Below are 20,365 nucleotides of genomic sequence, written 5' to 3'. Positions count from 1 at the left end.
TGAGCACAGACCGCCCATTGTAGCTCTGCAAAAACTCCCCCCATACCAACAAATCCGCTTACAACTCCCCCGACAACCTAATAAAATGATGAGGCGAATGAACCCCTGTGGTAGCACTAGCCAACTGCCTGCAAAACACCCGCCCCATGGGCATAATCCTACATGCAAAATTCAAAATGTCCCAATAATGATTGCAAATCCCGCAACTGGATCTTTTTTCAGCGTAGCGCACTTGCCACCAACTCTCTCAACTCCAGCAATTTATCCTCTGGCAAGCGACATTCCATTTTATCCGAATCAATCATTATCCCAAAAAACTTGATGACAGTTGTAGGTCCCTCAGTTTTTTCCGGCGTTAGGGGTACCCCAAAATCCTTTGCCACTCGTTCCATAGTATGTAGCAATCCTGCACACTCATAGGTAGCTGGCGGACAAATAAACAAAAAATCATCCAAGTAATGCAGTGCCGATGGCACCTGCGCCTCACGCCGAACCACCCACTCCAGAAATGTGCTAAACATCTCAAAAAAAGCGCAGGAAATGGAGCAGCCCATCGGGAGGCAACAATCCACTAAATACCCCTCCTGCCAATAACAACCTAACATACAAAAACTGTCCGGGTGCACCGGCAATAAACGAAACGTGGCCTCAATGTCAGTTTTCGCTAACAGTGAGCCTTGTCCATACTTGCGAACCCAAACAACCGCCGCATCAAATGAAGTATAACTAACCGCGCACAGGGCAGGATTGATGCCATCGTTCACCGACTCCCCTTCCGGATAAGATAAGTGATGAATAAGGCGGAATTTGTTCATCTCTTTTTTAGGAACCAAACCCAACGGGGAAACCCACAAACTAGGAACAGGCGGGGAGGAAAACGGGCCAGCCATGCGGCCCAAAGCCACCTCCATCATTAACTTATCAGTAACCAGATCAGGCCGCGCCAAATCAGACGACAAATTACGGACCACTCCATCATGTCCAGCCAACGTACACGGAATCCGAAAACCCTCAGAAAAAAACAACAACTCTGCCACTTTTTTATTTGGATACTCCCCTAAAAATGGAAGCATCCTTTCCACCTTCACTGGCGTCGCCCCTCTCCTGCTCAGTATCTCCCTGCCTGCCCTTATGCTTCTTGAAGCATCTGGACAATCCATGGGCGCCTCCGCAAACCGGAGCACTCGTGCTTGTACCGACAGTCTGGTCCAAACTTACAATGCCCCTCATTAAATTGTCAGCAACATCCTTTTCCCGAGGAAGCTGACCGACCCGTTGCTAACCCCTGCCCGCCGGCCGCATCCCAAAAGGGCTGATGCCCCTGTTTTGGAGCCGACATTAATGGCATCCACAAACTAATATCCTTGTGATCCCATCTCAAGGAAGGGCGCACCGACTTCCGCTGACGAAACTGCTCGTCATACCTCAATCATGCTTTACCGCCGTATACCCGATACGCCTCCCCCACTGAATCCATATAACAAAACAGCGCCGAACAATTCTCCGGCGCCTTTTCACCCACCACGCTAACCAAAATAGCGAAGGCCTGCAACCAATTCGCAAACGTCCTAGGAATGAAGCGATAACGACGACGCTCCTCCTCCTTCTTAGTCTCATCTAGTTTCCACCGGTCCAGGTTAAACTTTTCTAACGGCAATAACGCAAAAATCTCCACATATTCGTCTTTCCAGATCTTGTCCCTAATCTCAGCCTTCAAATGCGCCCCAAGCGGGCCCTCAAAACACACGTACACTTCGGCCTTCACCGCGTCAGCCAAGCGCACGTCCTACACAACTTTTTTAGATGTACCAGCCCCCGCATCAACCGACTTATCTAATTCCACCACGGCGCCCGCAGCCGGCGCCACCTCACTAGCCACCGCAACCCCCGCCGCAGCCGCACTTCCACTCCACCGGCCCATCCAAAGCCCTGCCACCCGCTTCTGGCGTGGCATAGATAGACAGACAGCCCTGGCTTACAAGTCCTTCAGCAGGGCTGTCATCCGAATCCTCCTCTCCTCTCGCTGTGGGGCAAGATGGCCGCTGTCCCCCCCTGCCGGAAGGGGCATGACGTCACTGACGGACCTGGACCGGGTACTTCCGGTCCCCGCTGCATGCCTCCCTGCTCCAGCATGAGGCGATCTCATCCTCCAATTCGAGCCCGCCCGCCTCTTCCTGCGGGCCGGGCCTGGCGTCCGCTCGTCCTTCTGATGAGCTCCTCCGACGCCCGGAACATCCGCGCCAGAGAGAGCCGTCACTTCCGGTCCCGCCCTCACTTCCGGCCTTGTTGTTGAAGACAGGAGGAGGGAAGATGGGCGCGGCCCCCCCTCCTGTCACCTCCAATCCCGCCCGCCTGTCGGGATTCCTCCCGAACCTCCGCGGCCCTGCGCCTGGCGATAGCTCAGGACCTGGAGGAGGAGGGTCCCTGGAGGGGCTTCCACGGCGCCGACAGGACTGAGGCGTTACCTCGGGTGAAGGCCTCTCCGGAGGCCTGGAACGACTGCTGCTACGTCCCTCCACACTCTTCACTCGCGCCGCTGGGTCCGGAGGAAGAGCCCCAGAGAACAGCTGCTCCAGCCACCCAGGACCGTGCTGCAGCGCTGCGTCTCTGATCCTGGCCATCATGGTCTCAAGTGAAGCCTCCATGATAAGGTAAGTGAATAACTGTTTTGTTTTTTGTTTTTTTTAAATCAGTATCACACACAAATCTTTTCTCCTGTTGTCCTGCGGGAAAGAGGGCTGCCTCTATCCAGCATGGACTTATATACACTATACTCCTCCCACAAACATATAGATACATTTGCACACCAGCCCCCCTGCACTTAACCCTTTTACTCCCTATACACATAGCCTCAAACGTAATAGCCTAAAACCCCAAACCACCCTTTTATGCGCTCTCTCCATTACGGCTGCGCCTACATTACGTTGGGCTGTTCCTGAATAATGATTTAGGCGACCAATATGGTAATTCTCTGTAGTCAGCCAACAAGGCGTGAACTACAGTGAATCCCCCTGGGTGGAGCCAACTTCACAGCCTCTGATGCTGTCCAATCAGCGCGAAGTATCTTATGACAAGCCTTGTCCAATCACCACGCAGGGAGAAGTTTTCTAACCAAATGCATTTGTTCTAAACTGCCTCGCTCTGGAGACGGGGAGGGAGCGGGGTAAAGGTAATATATGTAAACGGGATGTTAGGACTTGGTGACAGCTACTCCTTCAAAAATGAATTCTGTCCCTTAAATAAATTCAGAGACAACAAAAAGACACCTAAATATTAGATCCTCAGAATAGACGCCCCCCCCCCCCATTTACCACTCACATGTCTCACACACAGATAGTACAAACACTTCACCGCATAAGCACTAGATACACACACACTACTCACAACACAACTCTAAACAAGTATCCCACAGCGTCCCATGTATACCCCTCCTCATATACTGCTCCCCATTTACCCCCCTCCTCACACACTGCTCCCCATGTACCCCCCTCCTCACACACTGCTCCCCATGTACCCCCCTCCTCACACACTGCTCCCCATGTACCACCCTCCTCACACACCGCTCCCCAGGTGCACCCCTCCTCACACACTGCTCCCCATGTACCCCCTCCTCGCACACTGCTCCCCATGTACACCCCCTCCTCACACACTGCTCCCCATGTACACCCCCTCCTCACACACTGCTCCCCATGTATCCCCTCCTCACACACACTGCTCCCCATGTACCCCCTCCTCACACACTGCTCCCCATGTACCCCCTCCTCACACACTGCTCCCCATGTACCCCCTCCTCACACACACTGCTCCCCATGTACCCCCCTCCTCACACACTGCTCCCCATGTACACCACCTCCTCACACACACTGCTCCCCCTGTACCCCCTCCTCACACACTGCTCCCCATGTACCCCCCTCCTCACACACTGCTCCCCATGTACCCCCCTCCTCACACACTGCTCCCCATGTACACCCCTCCTCACACACTGCTCCCCATGTACGCCCTCCTCACACACACTGCTCCCCCTGTACCCCCTCCTCACACACACTGCTTTCCATGTACCCCCCTCCTCACACACCCTGCTCCCCATGTACCCCCCTCCTCACACTGCTCTATCTCTTTTTCAGACCACTCATTACCTCCCACCTCTCTGCAGCCTTCTTGTATCTTTTCTCCCTGCATAGAGATGCATTAGAAGTAAGACCCTCCCCTTTCTGAGGTCACCTGACCTCCACTCTGCTTTCTATCACTTTACTATCCTCCTCAGTGGTTAAGAACCTTTGTCATGTGACTGTGATGTCACCAAAGGTCCTACTCCTCTCCTAGTTGATGTTTTGGGGTCATTTGCGCAAAATCGAGGCAAAAACGCAGCGTTTTTTTGTAAATGCGTAGAGACATTTAGAGACAATGCAGTTATGCACAAATCATGCTCAATTTGCAGCAGTTTTGAAGTAAAGATTCAAAAATATAGAAAAAAATATGCCTGGGCCCCCCTGAGTTAATCAGAGACTGGGGCCTGGAGCATGTGCTCCAGGAGCACCAATGATAATCCGGCCCTGGCCACAGCCCTTTTTCAGGTTTTCATTTTTGTTTTTTCCTCCCCACCTTCCAAAAGTCATAACTTTTTTATTTTTCTCGTCGATATAGTGCTATGAGGGCTTGATTTTTGCGGGACGAGTTGTAATTTTTCTTTGCACCATTTACTGTGCCGGATATTGTACTAGGAAACTGAGAAAAAATTATTTGTGGGGTAGAAAAGGAAAGAAACAGTGATTCCTCCATTGTTCTTTGTGCATCGTTTTTACAGAGTTCGCTGTGCAATTCAAACAACATGTTAACTTTATTCTGTGGGTCAATACGATTACGGCGATACCAAATATGTATGTTTTTTTTCTGTATTTTACTACTTTTACAAGTAAAAACCTAAGTGTAAAATATAAAATGTATTTTGTGTCGCCAAATTCCGAGAGCCATAACTTTTTTATTTTTCCGTCGATTATGTAGTATGAGGGCTTATTTTATGCGGGATAAGCTGTAGTTTTTAATGATATCATTTTGGGGTACATGTGACGCTTTGATCACCTTTTATTTCATTTTTTGTGGGAGATTAGGTGACCAAAAAATTTAGATTCTGGTGTGTACAATTTTTTTTTTTCCGGCGTTCACCGTGCGTGTGAAATAATGATATAATGTAATAGTTCAGACTTTTACGGACGCGGCGATGCCAATTATATTTATTTATTATTTTACTATGCTCTAGGTGGAAAATGGGAAAAGGGGCCTTTTTGAACTTTTAATTTTAATTATTTTTTTTTACATTAAAAAAACGTTATTGTACTCATTTTTACTTTATTTTTTTATTAGTCCCCGGACTTCAACCAGCGATACTAAGGTATTGCAGTATATCGTGACTCTGACCGGAGGCAGGGCTTAATAGGAGCACAAAGATGGCGGACCTGGGGTTCTTCATTAGGCCCCCAGGCAGCCATACCAACCATCGCCCCCCCTGCGATTGAGTTGCGGGGGGCGCGATGAACTGTTAGAGTGTGTCGCCCCCCTCTTTCTAACGATTTAAATGCTGTGGTCGCTATTGACCGCGGCATGGAGCGGGTTCACTCCGTGAGCCCGTTCCAAACCTTCCCTTACCTAACTTTGGTGTATGGATACGTCAAATGTTGGGAAGGGGTTAAAGATTATTTTAATAACCAATTAACGGTAATATTTAGAGATACGTACGATTTATTGATCGTATTTGGATTGTTGATAGGACAGGTTACGTGTGCAACCCTGCACTATGACCCTGTGTGACGTCTGCTCTTCTGATTATATAAATAATTGTCAACGTGAATTATAATTTTCCATGCCTGAAAAATTTGAGGCAGCGCTCAAATGGACGGTGAAAAATAAGAAGCATTATTCACCTAAATGTGCAACGCTTCCTCCTCAATTGAGTTGGTCTAAAACATCGCACATGTGGGTGATACAATACTATTTCTCATTTGAACACATTAGCTTTTCTTTGATATTACTTTTCTAGTCACCCTGTATTTATATATCCCCCCTCTTATACTATGGTATCTTCTTTGTACACCATGGTGCCATAATGTGATGACTTCATAAAGCAGATATGTCATCCACCTTCTTGACCAATCATGGTATATTCTTCCATGGTGTCATAGTGTGATGACATCATAAAGCAGTCATAGGTTAACTTATCACTTTCTCCTTGATTTGACCTCTCTGATTATGGCGAGTGTACTGAGCAGAATGCTTATTTTCTGGCTTATCTTTGCTTTATTTGTTGCTGAAACAGCAGCATCTGAGAATGACCGACCATCCAGGTCTTCTCCCATCCCAGCTTATGCTGAAGGTAAGAACAATGTCCTTTATTATATGTAATATGGAAGCTTGTAGATAGAAATGCCGCAGTTGTGGATTCTCTAGTGTGAAGGACTCCCTTTTATTACATGTGTTTTATACATAGGGGTGATGTCAAGTGGGTGACCTCTTAAAAGCAGATCTCCAGGACCCCCCGTTATTACGGCTCATTTGTCTCAGTACATGGGAGGCCGTTACCTTACTGTAGTATACATGTTATGTGCACATAGTATATACTTATCTCTGGTATTGATGGAAATGTAATGATAAAGGAGGTGAACCCTTTACCAGTGACTACAGATGTACAATGTAGGACCCTCCAGTAATCCACAATCTGCTATTACATATCACTACGATGTTTGGCCCCAGATGTCACCAATGATAATAAAAGGTTGTGTGTTTCATTATTTTCTTATAGGAGAAACACAACGTGATTTTCTCAGGGGTTTGAGACAACTCAAACAAATCATGGATGAATTTCAGTCCGTACAAGGTAAGTTTATTTATTGCCACCATTTTATTCTACAATTGTCCTCCCATCTTAAAGGGGATAAAATCTCTGTTATGTCAATCACATAGTGATCACAGTGACCGGACCCCCAACTAATCTAAGAACAAGGGGGTCCTGTCCCCATACTGTAAATTATAAGGAATATTAGAAGTCATGTAGAAATGTCCTCAGCCGGCAGCCTGTTATATGTCATACAGCTCCCTGGTGACCTCTAATATTCTTCTCGGTTACAGTAGGAGATACATGATCACATATATAATAATAACAGATTGGTACTATAAACATATGATGTATATTATACTCAGGATAGATAATACAGGAAACATAAATAACCAATAAATGGAATGTCCTTCACATAGGAACATCTGATGTACAAACTGAAAAACCTAAAACACGTCTGAGGAAAATTGTGGTGACTCTTCCTCCGACCATCGATGGTAAGTGTCTTCTGGACGTCTTCTGTGTGTTCAATGGCAGAAAACTCATTATATTCATCATTTGCATTGTTTATTTGATTTTTCTATAATATATTGTTTTATTATTTACAGAAAAGACGTCTGGCGAGATAATAAAACCATCGTCCATCGCCGTGCCAACATCCCCTGCAGGTAATATAATAACACATTATAGAACAGACTCATCTCTATCCATAGAGGACATAATCCCATACTGTAAATTATAAGGAATATTAGAAGTCATGTAGAAATGTCCTCAGCCGGCAGCCTGTTATATGTCATACAGCTCCCTGGTGACATCTAATGTTCTTCTCAGTTACAGTAGAAGATACATAATCCCGTATATAATAATAACAAATTGATACTATAAACATATGATGTATATTATACTCAGGATAGATAATACAGGAAACATAAATAACCAATAAATGGAATGTCCTTCACATAGGAACATCTGAGGTACAAACTGAAAAACCTAAAACACGTCTGAGGAAAATTGTGGTGACTCTTCCTCCGACCATCGATGGTAAGTGTCTTCTGGACGTCTTCTGTGTCTTCAATGGCAGAAAACTCATTATATTCATCATTTACATTGTTTATTTGATTTTTCTATAATATATTGTTTTATTATTTACAGAAAAGACGTCTGGCGAGATAATAAAACCATCGTCCATCGCCGTGCCAACATCCCCTGCATGTAATATAATAATACATTATAGAACAGACTCATATCTATCCATAGAGGACATAACGGCTCCGCTTATACATGCGGCAGTCAGGGACAGAAAATACAAGTCACCATCCCGCACATTGTCTTCTGTGTCCACACTCAACATCCAGGAGGAGGAACCTGAAGACACTTGTGGTCAGCAATGTATAGAAGGACGTCCAGTCAGGAGGAGGAATCCTGGAGACATTTCAATAGACTAGAACCCCATTACTTCACCATATAGAGTCATGTGTTACACTAGACCATGTTCCCTAATGATCCCCCAATGCTGATATATAGGGAGAGTAGGGAACAATAAGGCGTCTACTACATGTGGAGAAGGTGGGCTCCGCCATTATATTGTCTCCATAACAATGTTGTATGTGAATGACTCTCTGCTCTGTGCAGGACATCAGAATGGATTAGGATTATTAGGATTAGATCAACAGTTTCTCTGTATTTTCTTCCAGGTCCAACAAGTGCATTAACAACAAGCACAACACAGGGGTTTACATCCCCGACTGCTTCTGATCTACAGGGGATCGGTGAGTTCCCTAGATACATATATTGTCTGTTCTAGTACGAGGCTGATACTGGAATAAGATTCTCCATATATTGGGGTCACTTATTGTTATTTCTTTGTGAATAATTATAATATGTTCTTGTTTATTATAGTAAAGATGTCTGCTGCAACTGAACAACCGTTGCCGACCACCACGACCACATCCCCTGCAGGTAATATAATAACACATTATAGAACAGACTCATATCTATCCATAGAGGACATAACGGCTCCGCTTATACATGCGGCAGTCAGGGACAGAAGATACAAGTTTCCATCCCGCACATTGTCTTCTGAGTCCACACTCAACATCCAGGAGGAGGAACCTGAAGACACTTGTGGTCAGCAATGTATAGAAGGACGTCCAGTCAGGAGGAGGAATCCTGGAGACATTCCAGTAGACTAGAACCCCATTAATTCACCACATATAGTCATGTATTACAGTGTTAATGGATTAGGATTATTGGGATTAGATCAACAATTTCTCTGTATTTTCTTCCAGGTCCAACAAGTGCAGTAATAACAAGCACAACACAGGGGTTTTCATCCCCGACTGCTTCTGATCTACAGGGGATCGGTGAGTTCTCTAGATACATATATTGTCTGTTCTAGTACGAGGCTGATATATAGTATGAAGTATCTATATATAAAGTAGATGATTAATAATGAAGTTTAATGACTTCTATGTAATAGAATAGACTGGACAAGCTATGAATATATAGTTATGGAGGGTAATTCAAGTACTTTTCTCACATAGGACACTCCAATGGAATTTCCACCAAAAAACAACTAAAATCCATCATTGTTCCACGTGGAATCCTCCATGGTAAGTTTATCTTGATCTTCTTGTTGTTCACAGCTTCATATCTTGTTCTTCATGTGGAATCTATAATTAATAAAAATGTAACATCTCCAAATGTCCCAGTGTAGAAGAAGCGGAGATGTAGAGGGGACTGGAAATCATGGAAATATTACAGGAAATATATATGACACTCTTATCTGGAAATAATAATTCCTAAGAGAGTCTGAATATTCAGTTACATCTCTGTAGTCTATTTGGTAGAAATGAAATCTTCAATAATAAAAGTGAATGTGAATTTTTATCATACAGGAGAAATCGGTTTTACCACAACAATTCAACCAAAGAAAATCCGGGTTGTATTTAGGAGAAAGCTTGGTAAGTTCTGTCTGAGGAATTTCTTTATAACCATTGAGACAATTTATCTCCTGAAAATTACATGTAACCATGACCCAATGTATTTCTACAGACAGTAATTGTCATGAGGCAGTTGTAATTGGAGCTGTTATATATATATATATATATATATATATATATACATATACATACATACATTTATAGTGCATGTAACTCTGGCCTTATACCTACAATATAATAAAGTATCTCATACAAAGAAGGACAATATGGTGGTAGATCCACCGCTATGTACAAAGACATACTGCACCCTTTTCCAGACTGGCACGCCACTCACCAGTATTATTTATATATGACCCATTAGAATAACATGAAAGGGTTTGGCCCTTTGCTCTATATGACGCTTTATTCCACTATCAATGAAGGAAATATCTCCTGATGGAGCTCACGCTCATATTCTACATTGACTGACAATATACATCAGGTTCTCCTCCAGTCCACTATACCCCATAGCTTTCCTGTGATAAATGGGTTCACTAATCTGGTTGAGTAGAAAGCACAGAACCTACACAGTGGCCATATATAAACACTAATACACTGCAGAGTTATACATTAGGAGGAAACATCTGCAATGGAGTGAAGAAGATGTAAGGAAATACATGTTGAGTGTACTAATGCCCACTAATGCCACAGCCTGTTACCAGTAGATGTATCAGTCATTAGGAGAGTAGATATAATATCTATAATATCACAATATCAGGATTCATACTTGCTTTGCTTTAATCTCATGGCCTTTATTATTTTGTTTCTGATTTTCAGGTCGTAAAATCAATGAGGACATAGAAACATCCGACCATGCAGGTAACGTCTTCTCCAGTCTATTACATCATTCATATTATATATATAAACTTGTAAAGAATGATACATTTAATTTCATTAATACATTTATTAATGGACTAACAAGTTAGTAGCTCTACAGGGGTTAAAATCATGTATTTCTCACACTTGACCCTGCAGGGTGACTATATTATTAGTCAGGGAAATGAAATCCCCAGTGACCACAATGTCCCCTCCATGTCACTGGCAGGTACACGGTTAACTATAAGACCCTGTGATTGTGACATGGGTAGAAGAGGGATTTTGGGGTCTATTGCAGTCACCAGGGAATTTTTAGGTTTTGGGTGTAGTTAGGTCTTGAATAGTAAATAAGTTGCAGTAAAATATTTGCACCTCAGCAGCAGGATATTTGTTACATCCATGATGGCGGCTTTTTAGTTTCAGGAGAAAGCCAACACTTTATTGTAGAAATCTAACTGCTCCAAATAATACAATACAAACCAAGCAGAACTGTAGATGCAAATCAATGAAAGATTTCTAAGAAAATTGTAGACAATCGTTCTTAATAAAGTGGAAATAATGCGGTAGATATTGTACCAGATCTGGACAACCTACCTCTAGAATAATAAAGGTTAATGGCTGGAATTTTATCATGTAGGTGAAACCGATATACAGAAAGAGCTAAAAATATTAAAGAAGATGATGGCTGGGACTAAAAAGAAGCGTGGTAAGTTCTATGTGAGGTAATTCTTTATAGACACTGAGATAATAACACTTAGGCCCCATGCACACGACCGTGCCCGCAATCACAGCCGCATTCTTGGGCCGTGCTCCCATACAAAGCATGGGAGCACGGCCCGCAAAATGCAAAAGAACGGACATGTTCCATAATTCCCGGAACATTTCCGCGGCACGGACACCCTTCCGTAGTGCTACGGAAAGGTGTCCGCGTTCAATGAAAGTGAATGGTCCGTTTTTGCGAACCGCAATTGCGGTCTGCAAAAACTGAGGTTTTTTACTGTCGTGTGCATGGGGCCTTATAATATAACATCGTATCTCATATAAACAGGGAGGCTATGGCTGTAGATCCACCTCTATATACAAAGACACAGCAGATCACACAGTAACACATGTAACTCTGAGACTCTGGTTAGGGAACAGTTTTCTGATTAACATAATATCCATTTAATGACATTTCTAACAAGTAAACGATTATAAGATGTCGTTGAGTAAGAGAATATAAGTCACATACACTGGAATGATATAATAGAATTAGTGTTTTTGTCAGGACGGGCAGGTCCAGTGTCATGGTAATGTCCACTAATGTCACAGCCTGTTACCAGTGGATGTATCAGTCGTTATGAGAGTAGATATACTATATACCAGTCACTGTCAGTCATATTTGGTCTGGACCTGGGCACAGACTGTTATGTCTCTTATCTTATGATGACAAGTTCTTCTATCTATCCCAATATTATAAGCATAACACAGTTATAGCTATAATATCACAATATCAGGATTTGTATTTCTTATTTTATTTTAGCTTCATGGAATTTTAAATGATTTCATTTTTAATTTTAAGCTCGTAAAATCAATGCAGGAAAAACATCTCCTGAGAAGGCAGAAACCATCTACCGTGCAGGTAACGTTTACTTCAGTCTTTAAGATCATTCTTGTCATTGATATAAATGTTATATACACAGATATGGGGCTCATGTACAGCATCATGTTATGCCTCTATACCACCTCCGAGTTATACAGAGTCGTAATATGGCGCCCATAGACATGTGGAGGATTTTCGGTCTGATTCCATATTAATCTGACATAGAGCACCTATAGCTCCATAGTACGGAGCTGCAGGAATTGTGTTCTCCTCTGTACAGGCTCCGTGCACACGCCATATACTGACATTTATACATAACATTCACACCAGAAATAAGTAGTGACCAGAAGAAAACATTTACTAATGATGAACTGTGTGACACGTCTTATTTCCAGAATTATCACCAGCGCCACCAGATTATGACGAGGAGTCCTATCCCTGGATGGAAGAAACAACAACTGAACGTAAGCTTCTCTACTCTCCCAGATCTCTCATCTCTGTAATACAGTTCTGATAATCAATTATTGATTTTCTAATCATTTTCTTGTTTTCCAACAGCCTCTTATCAAACAACCATAAAAACACCACCAGCAGCAATCCAGAAACTAAAAGTGCGTCTAGCAGCAGCAAGAAAAATGGCTGCAAAAACGAAAACAACGGCGCATATAGCAGCCGCAATAAGAGCGCCAACCATCCGTACAACAACAGCGCATACAGCAGCCGCAATAACAGCGTCTCCAGCCACACAACAAGATCTTGCAGCCACTGCCAGCATTACAGACGACAGCCTGAGAAAAATCCTGATCATCAGCGGTGCTGTCGGCGTTCCACTCCTGCTGGTCGCTGCCCTGTTAGTGCTGCTACTAGTGAAGCTGCACAACATTCAGAAATTGCTGGAAAGAGAAAGTGTCTGATGAGCGCTGCTGCTTGTAGAATATCGCTTGTTCTGGCTCTGGCACATGACATCTTGGCTGGTAAAGTAGCTCAACATCTGGATTGAACATAATGGCGGCTGTGAAGGGTTTCGTTGAGAAGACTCCTCCATCTCTTCAGTGGTGATCCATCATCAGAGGCGTAACTTGAAGCTCCTGTGTCCCAATGTAAAATCTACAACAGGGCCCCGACCTACCATATATCATTTATAATACTGGTGTCTTCTTATGCGGCCAAGGGGCTTTTGGGCCCCTCAGACTCCAGGGCCCGGGTGCACCCCCTATAGCTACGCCCCTGTCCATCATTATCATAACTATGAGGACAGTATTCGGGAGTCCTGGTGATTGCCGGTGTGATAGTGAATGTGCGTGTTTCCACCATTATGTCAGTGTAGTGATATCATAGACTGACAATGGCGCACTATTGATTCATCACAGATTCTCTGGTAGAAGCAGCTACGGGACTTTTCATTCTTGCTGTGAGGAAAGTGCGATAACAACCGCACAGATATTCATTACTATCAATAAACTTCTACCACTCATCTGTGTCTGTGGAGCGTTGTATTAATAATATTCCTTCTCTGAGTGAAAAGCGACTTCACATATAGAAAGGCTCGCTCGGAGGGGGCTACCGGGGCACTTGCCCAAGAAGCAGAATGTGGGGTGTGCGCAACATGGGCCCCCTCCAGATTTAAAAAGAAATTATAAAAATCGTCCGTTATCTATTGGTCTAATCCTATAGATAGCAGCATGTATACTTCTCTCCTCACTCTTCTTCAGCTCCGGGCACAGCTACACTGGGTCCCTATGCTGGTTAGCGTCAGGACACATTCTGTACCGCTCGGAGCTGAACAAAATACGGAAGAAAGGTGGGTAATTATATAGTTTGGGGTCTGAATGTGTATTTATGTCATGACAGGAGTCAGATGTTAATATAGAGGCCCAGTCTGGTTTGTGAATTAATACAGAGTTCTGTTCTATATTAATAAATAAATATATTTATGTATGTCTGAAACTAATATAGTAGTTTGATATTAATATAGGGATTGGGTCTAGGGTCTGATATTAGCCCATTCTGACATTTAACGTGATAGATCCTTTTTATATATCTATATATATATATATATATATATATATATATATATATATATATATATATACATATATTGTCAGGAGCGGGTTAGTGGACCCACTAGGCCGTACCGCCGTAGCGGGAAGCCAGCTGGCCAAACCACAGGAAACCCCAAAAACACAATGTCCCGTACAAGGGTACCTGGATAGTCCAGACGGTGACCGAAGCTCTGGCACAGATGAGATGGGTGCAGCAGATGGCGCCAAACGTGGAGGATGAAACAGGAGCTGCAAGTTGCGCCAGACGTGGCAGATTCCTCCGGACGTGGCAGATGACACAGGATGTGGCGGATTCTACCGGACGTGGCAGATGACACAGGACGTGGCAGATGACACAGGACGTGGCAGGTTCCTCTGGACGTGGCAAATGACACAGGATGTGGCAGATGACACAGGACGTGGCAGATTCCTCTGGACGTGGCAGATGACACAGGACGTGGCAGATTCCTCTGGACGTGGCAGATGACACTGGACGTAGCAGATTCCTCTGGACGTGGCAGATGACACAGGACGTGTCAGATTCCTCTGGACATGGCAGATGACACAGGACGTGGCACGACATGATACTAAGGCAAAGCACGGGAAATAGGAACGGGGAACAAGGCACGGGTAACAACAGGAACGGGAAACACTAAGGTACCATTTGCAAGACAGACTGGGAAATCTAACAACGCTCAGGCAAGGATTAGAAGGCCAGGGGCCTTCTTATAGACCAGGAAATCGTGGCAGTTGATGATGATGACGATTTCCTATTTGCGCGCGCTGGCCCTTTAAGAGCGCGCACCCTACGGGACACAGCCGAATGGAGCGGAAGTGAGCGCTGGCGTCTCCTAGGAGGGAGACGGAGACCAGCGCTCACAGATCCATGGCTGCGGGCGTCGGGAGGTGAGTAAACCCGACGGCCCGCGGCCATGGACGCTACATATATATATATATTTTAGTGAGGGCAGGGTTTTTCCAGGATTTTCCAGTGACGACCTCTAAACCGATCATCAGAACGATGATCAAGTGAATGGGGACCTGCCGTGACTGGATAAACAATGAAGGGGCCGGAGAACTGTGGCCCCTTCATTAGCCTTTCTTCTAGTTAGTCTTAATTTCTTCTAGTTGGTCTCCTTTAAATAAATACAGTACAATAAATACTCAGGTTTCCTTTGCTTATATTACTTATTTTTAATGTCAGAAACCATTCAGTGTAACAACAATAGGAAACATTCGAAAGGGGGAAAATACTTGTTCACATCACTGAACTTAAATACTGCACACTTTTAAAGGGCTATTTCCCCTCCCCTTTCAGCTGTAGGACAAGTAATGGTCATGGTGGGGTGCTAAGAAAGTAATACACACATTGTATCCCTGCATACAGTAAATATGATATGATTGGGACTACTCTCCATGTCTCATGCGATATATATTGGCAAACCTCCTAACCGTCCCAGGCGGCTGGTGGTTTGTACTGGTTTCAACTATATCTGCATCCTTAAGAGGCAGATAAAGTTGAATCCAATGGTGAAGCAGAGAGCCGTCAGCTCCCTGCTTCAACATTTACTATATAATGCCAGCCATGAGCGGCTTGGCAGAGACAGGCATGATGCTGTGACGTCATCAAGCCTGCCTGCGCCGAGTCATACACAATTCACAGCCCATAGGAGACCTGCCAAGGGATCTCCTCCACTCATCGTGGGAACGAGGATAGGTATTTATTTTATAGTCCTCTTCAGATCATGTCTGACAGCATCTCAATAGGGTTGAGGTCAGGACTCTGTACCGGCCATTCTAAAACACAACTCTTCGTTTTCAACCATTCTTTAGTTGGTTTGTGTGCTTTAGGTGATTGCCTTGTTGCATGACCCAACGCTTCTTCAGCTTTGGATCACGGACTGCTGCCATTTGTGATAAAAAAAATTCCACTTTTTAACTCATCTGTCCATAGAACATTTTCCCAGAAGCAATGTAGAACATCCAGGTGGTCTCGGGCAAACTTGAGACAGTCCGCAGTGTTTTTTTGGATAGCAGCGGCAGTGGTATCTTTCCATGTGAAATTCTAGTTAAATGTTTTTTTTTCTTATAGGTTTTTGCAGTTTGTAGAGTCTTCAGTGGGTCTTTTGCTGTTACCCTTGGATTCTTTCTCACCTCTTTCCACATTGCCTGTTTTGCTCTTGGAGTGATCTTAAGAGGATGCACACTCCTACGGAGAGTAGTAATAGTCCTGAATATTCTCCATTTGTAGACAGTTTACCTACACGTGGATTGAGATACACCCAGGTCTTTCACAATGCTGTAGTAGCCTTTTCCAGCTTAAGTCATCTATATTACACGAGCCCGTCTAAGATGTTGTCAATAACCAGGCTTTGTGTGCCTTTATTTAATAAGCAAAGCACCTGTGAAACCCACACTTCCGACCTCACCTCCTTAATTGAAACACCTTTTGCCAATTAGCTCTTGGAGAAGTCATTAACACAGAGGTTCACTTACTTTTTCTTCTTGTACTGTGAATATTTACCTTAATGTGCTTAATAAACGACATGAAAAGTAGAACCTCTTGGATTGTTTTCAGTTTAGATTGTGTTTGTCTAAAATTGTGACATTCTATTAGTAATCAATGCAGAAATCCAGGTACTTCCAAAGGGTTCACTAAGGCTTCGTTCACATCTGCTCCAGGGTCCCGTTCCAACGTTCAGTCTGAGTTTTCCGTCAGAACGAGACCCTGTCTCGATTTCAATGGTGACGGATCCGGTGCCAATGGTTTCTGTTTGGTTCCGTTGTGCAAGATTTCCGTCGTTGACTGAATCAATAGCGTAGTCGACTACGCTATTTAACCCCTTAGTGACCACCAATACGCCTTTTTACGTCGGTCACTAATGGGCTTTAGGCTAGGCTGACGCCTTTTCACGTCAGCCTAGTCTAAGTCCTGCACGGGTCTCCCGTGCAGGCAGGAGCCGGGGCTCTGCTGTCTGATGACAGCTGAGCTCCTGCTCCAACGCCCGCGATCGAAGTTTAAATGCCGCCGTCAATAGCGACCGCGGCATTTAACTTTGTTTACAGAGGGAGTGAGCTCCCTCTGTCACCCATCGGCGGCCCGCGAATGCAATCGCGGGTCTCCGATGGGGTGTCATGGCAGCCGGGGGCCTGATAAAAGCCCCCAGGTCTGCCCTGGACATATGCCTGTTAGGACGCGCCGGAGGCACGTCCTAACAGATTGCCTGTCAGATTTACACTGACAGGCAATAATGCTCTGGTATACAAAGTATACCAGAGCATTATAGCAGCGATCGGAAGATCGCACAGTAAAGTCCCCTAGTGGGACTAATAAAATAAGTCATCAAAGTGAAATAAAGATTATTAATAAAAAGTACAGTAAAAAAATAAATAAAACCATTTTTTTCCATAAAAAGTGGTTTTATTTAGTAAAAGTGTAAAAAAAAAAAAAAGTACACATATGTGGTATCGCCGCGACCGTAATGACTCCATTAATAAAGTTAATATGTAATTTAAACCGCAAAGTGTACACCGTAAAAAAAAAACGTAAAAAACCATGGCGAAATTGCAATTTTTTTCCATTGCCCCAAAAAAGTCATAAAAAAAATGAATCAATAAGTCCCATGCACCCCAAAACAGTACCATTCAAAACTACGTCTTGTCCCGCAGAAAACAAGCCCAAAAAAATCACTACATTGATGGAAAAATAAAAAAATTAGAAAGCAACGATGCAAAAACAAATAATTTTAGTTCAAAAGTGTTTTTATTGTGCAAAAGTCGTAAAACATAAAAAAAACCTCTACATATGTGGTATCGCCGTAATCGTACCGACCCATAGAATAAAGGTAACATGTTATTTACGTCGCATAGTGAACGGCGTCAATTTAAAAACGCATAGAACAATGGCGGAATTTCAGGTATTTTTTATAATCCCCCCCAAAAAGGTTAATAAAAGTTAATATAAAAATTATATGTACCCAAAAATGGTGCTAATAAAAAGCACAACTAATCCCGCAAAAAACAAGTCCTCATACAGCTATGTAGACGAAAAAATAAAAAAGTTATAGCTCTTTGAATGTGACTATAGAAAAACAAATAAAATAGCTTGGTCATTAGGGCCTAAAATGGGCTGGTCACTAAGGGGTTAATCCGTCAAAACAACGGAACTCTTGTACAACAAAGACGAACGGAAATCATTGGCACTGAATCCGTTACCATTGAAATCAATCGTGATTGAAAAGGAAATCTATGGTTTTCGTTTGTGTCAGTTAGGACTCCATTCCGACGTAAAGCTCAGAAACAACATTGGAACGGAGCACTGACGCAGATGTGAACGAAGCATTACTTTGTCTTGCAACTGTAAGTGCAATCCAGACTTGAACCTCAACGTATGCACGTGCATCCATCGAGTATAGAGGATCATTGCAAGTAATAAATAATTGTATACCGATCATGGGTCATGAGTGCTGCCAAAGTGATTTTTTCCGAAAAAGCTGTTTGTAGATGGGCCATTTTCCTATGGGACCTGATTTATCCATAGAGGCAGGCCATGCAACCGCTATAGGGCCTGTGGTGAGAGAGGGCGTCGCACTGAAGTGCTTTTACTTCTTGCTGAGTTATAGCGTTTGCCTGCCACTAGATGGAGCTTGCTGCATAAAAAAATTATATAGCTCCATTGAGTTCAATACTAGCTATATAAATCAATATGCAGTGAGCCCCCCCCTAATGGTGGCTGCATGCAGTCAAAATTATAATTTTTAACAAGAAGTAGTCACCCACATATCACATACCCGAGGAAGCTGACCGACCCGTTGCTAACCCCTGCCCGCCGGCCGCATCCCGAAAGGGCTGATGCCCCTGTTTTGGAGCCGACATTAATCGCATCCACAAACTAATATCCTTGTGATCCCACATGTTGTTACAGTGTGTCAGCGAATGATGGTCAGTGTTTTGTCACGTGATATAAAAACACACAATTTTTCAGACCAAGTGAAAATATCACGTGACAAAACACTGACCATCATTCGCTGACACACTGTAACAACATGCACCGAACAATGCCTTGTGCAGCAACTTTCAATAGAGTGGATCTGGCGGCTCAGGTTTTTGGCAACATTGAGAACTTAGGAGAAAATAACCACAGCCTAAAAAATCTCTTTCACCAAGTTGAAAAACTTAAAATCCAGGAAGCAAACGTGTGGTGGCATTTAACAACCCTAAATAACTACCTGTCCAAAAACATGATCCCCAGAGGTCTGCGAATAAAGAAAAATCCCTCCTTCAGATATTCAGATGATTTTTTCAACAATTGGAATCATACATTAACCAATTGTTCCCTTAAACTTATGGAACTCATTACAAAGGAAGAAGAAATTAAACTCATAAGTCTGGAAACTGACATACAAAAGGTGGAGACACTAATCCATGCAGCCTCCAGCTCACCTGATTTTGTAACTCTTGAAGCCCGTACGTCCCAGTACATTAACAAAGTTAATCAGTCATTGGCAGAAGTCAAAAAGAGAAAATTCATTCGAGATTCAAGAGATTATGCCAACGATGAGGTGTATACATGGATCAAAGAGGAAAGAACACCTACTCAATTTAAATCTAAATCCATCCTTAAAAAACGGAATTTTGGGAGAAATAGAGGCAATAACACTTCCAAAGTCAGCTTTAGCTCCACGGATTTGGAGTCAGCAGAAACTTCAGATAGTGAGGATCCAAATCCTAGATCAGCAATACTCTATAATCAGGACAGAAATCAATCCAAAGCCTCATAAAACGGGGCCGAAGAGGGGGGAGAAAACATAAAGTATTCGGAACAGGATCAAGGTCGACGTTTGAGACACCGGAGAATCTAACACCGCAACTTAGTATCATCAATCTGTCATCTATCACATTAACCCCAGCTCAGGAAAAAGTGCTCTCGCTTGGACTTAATTTTGCACCAGCCTACAATTTTGATCCTTTTACTACACTCCTGGACATTAATACATTTGTTAGAGACCTCACTATTAAAAGGCACTTCATTAATAACATGGAGCCAGATTCAGACATTCAAAATCCCATTACACTAGAAACTACCGCTGAAGTTCCTTATCCTAAGATATTTCTCTTT

At 43.4% G+C, this 20,365-nt stretch overlaps 1 long non-coding RNA gene across 1 annotated transcript in view; it reads right to left on the bottom strand.

Moving 5' to 3' along the window:
- The window catches only part of LOC142748257 (uncharacterized), a 43,633-nt gene extending 39,462 nt beyond the window's left edge, over positions 1 to 4,171 (bottom strand). Inside the window, exon 1 of the long non-coding RNA XR_012882208.1 lies at positions 4,137 to 4,171. This is a non-coding gene — a long non-coding RNA (uncharacterized LOC142748257). The remainder of the gene's footprint in view (positions 1 to 4,136) is intronic.
- Positions 4,172 to 20,365: the final 16,194 nt, after the last annotated feature.

The sequence above is a fragment of the Rhinoderma darwinii genome, chromosome 3 (genome assembly GCF_050947455.1).
Source record: "Rhinoderma darwinii isolate aRhiDar2 chromosome 3, aRhiDar2.hap1, whole genome shotgun sequence".
Taxonomy (NCBI): Eukaryota; Metazoa; Chordata; class Amphibia; order Anura; family Rhinodermatidae; genus Rhinoderma; species Rhinoderma darwinii.
Note: the sequence above shows the minus strand (reverse complement) of the source record. Positions and strands in the feature narration are given on the sequence as shown.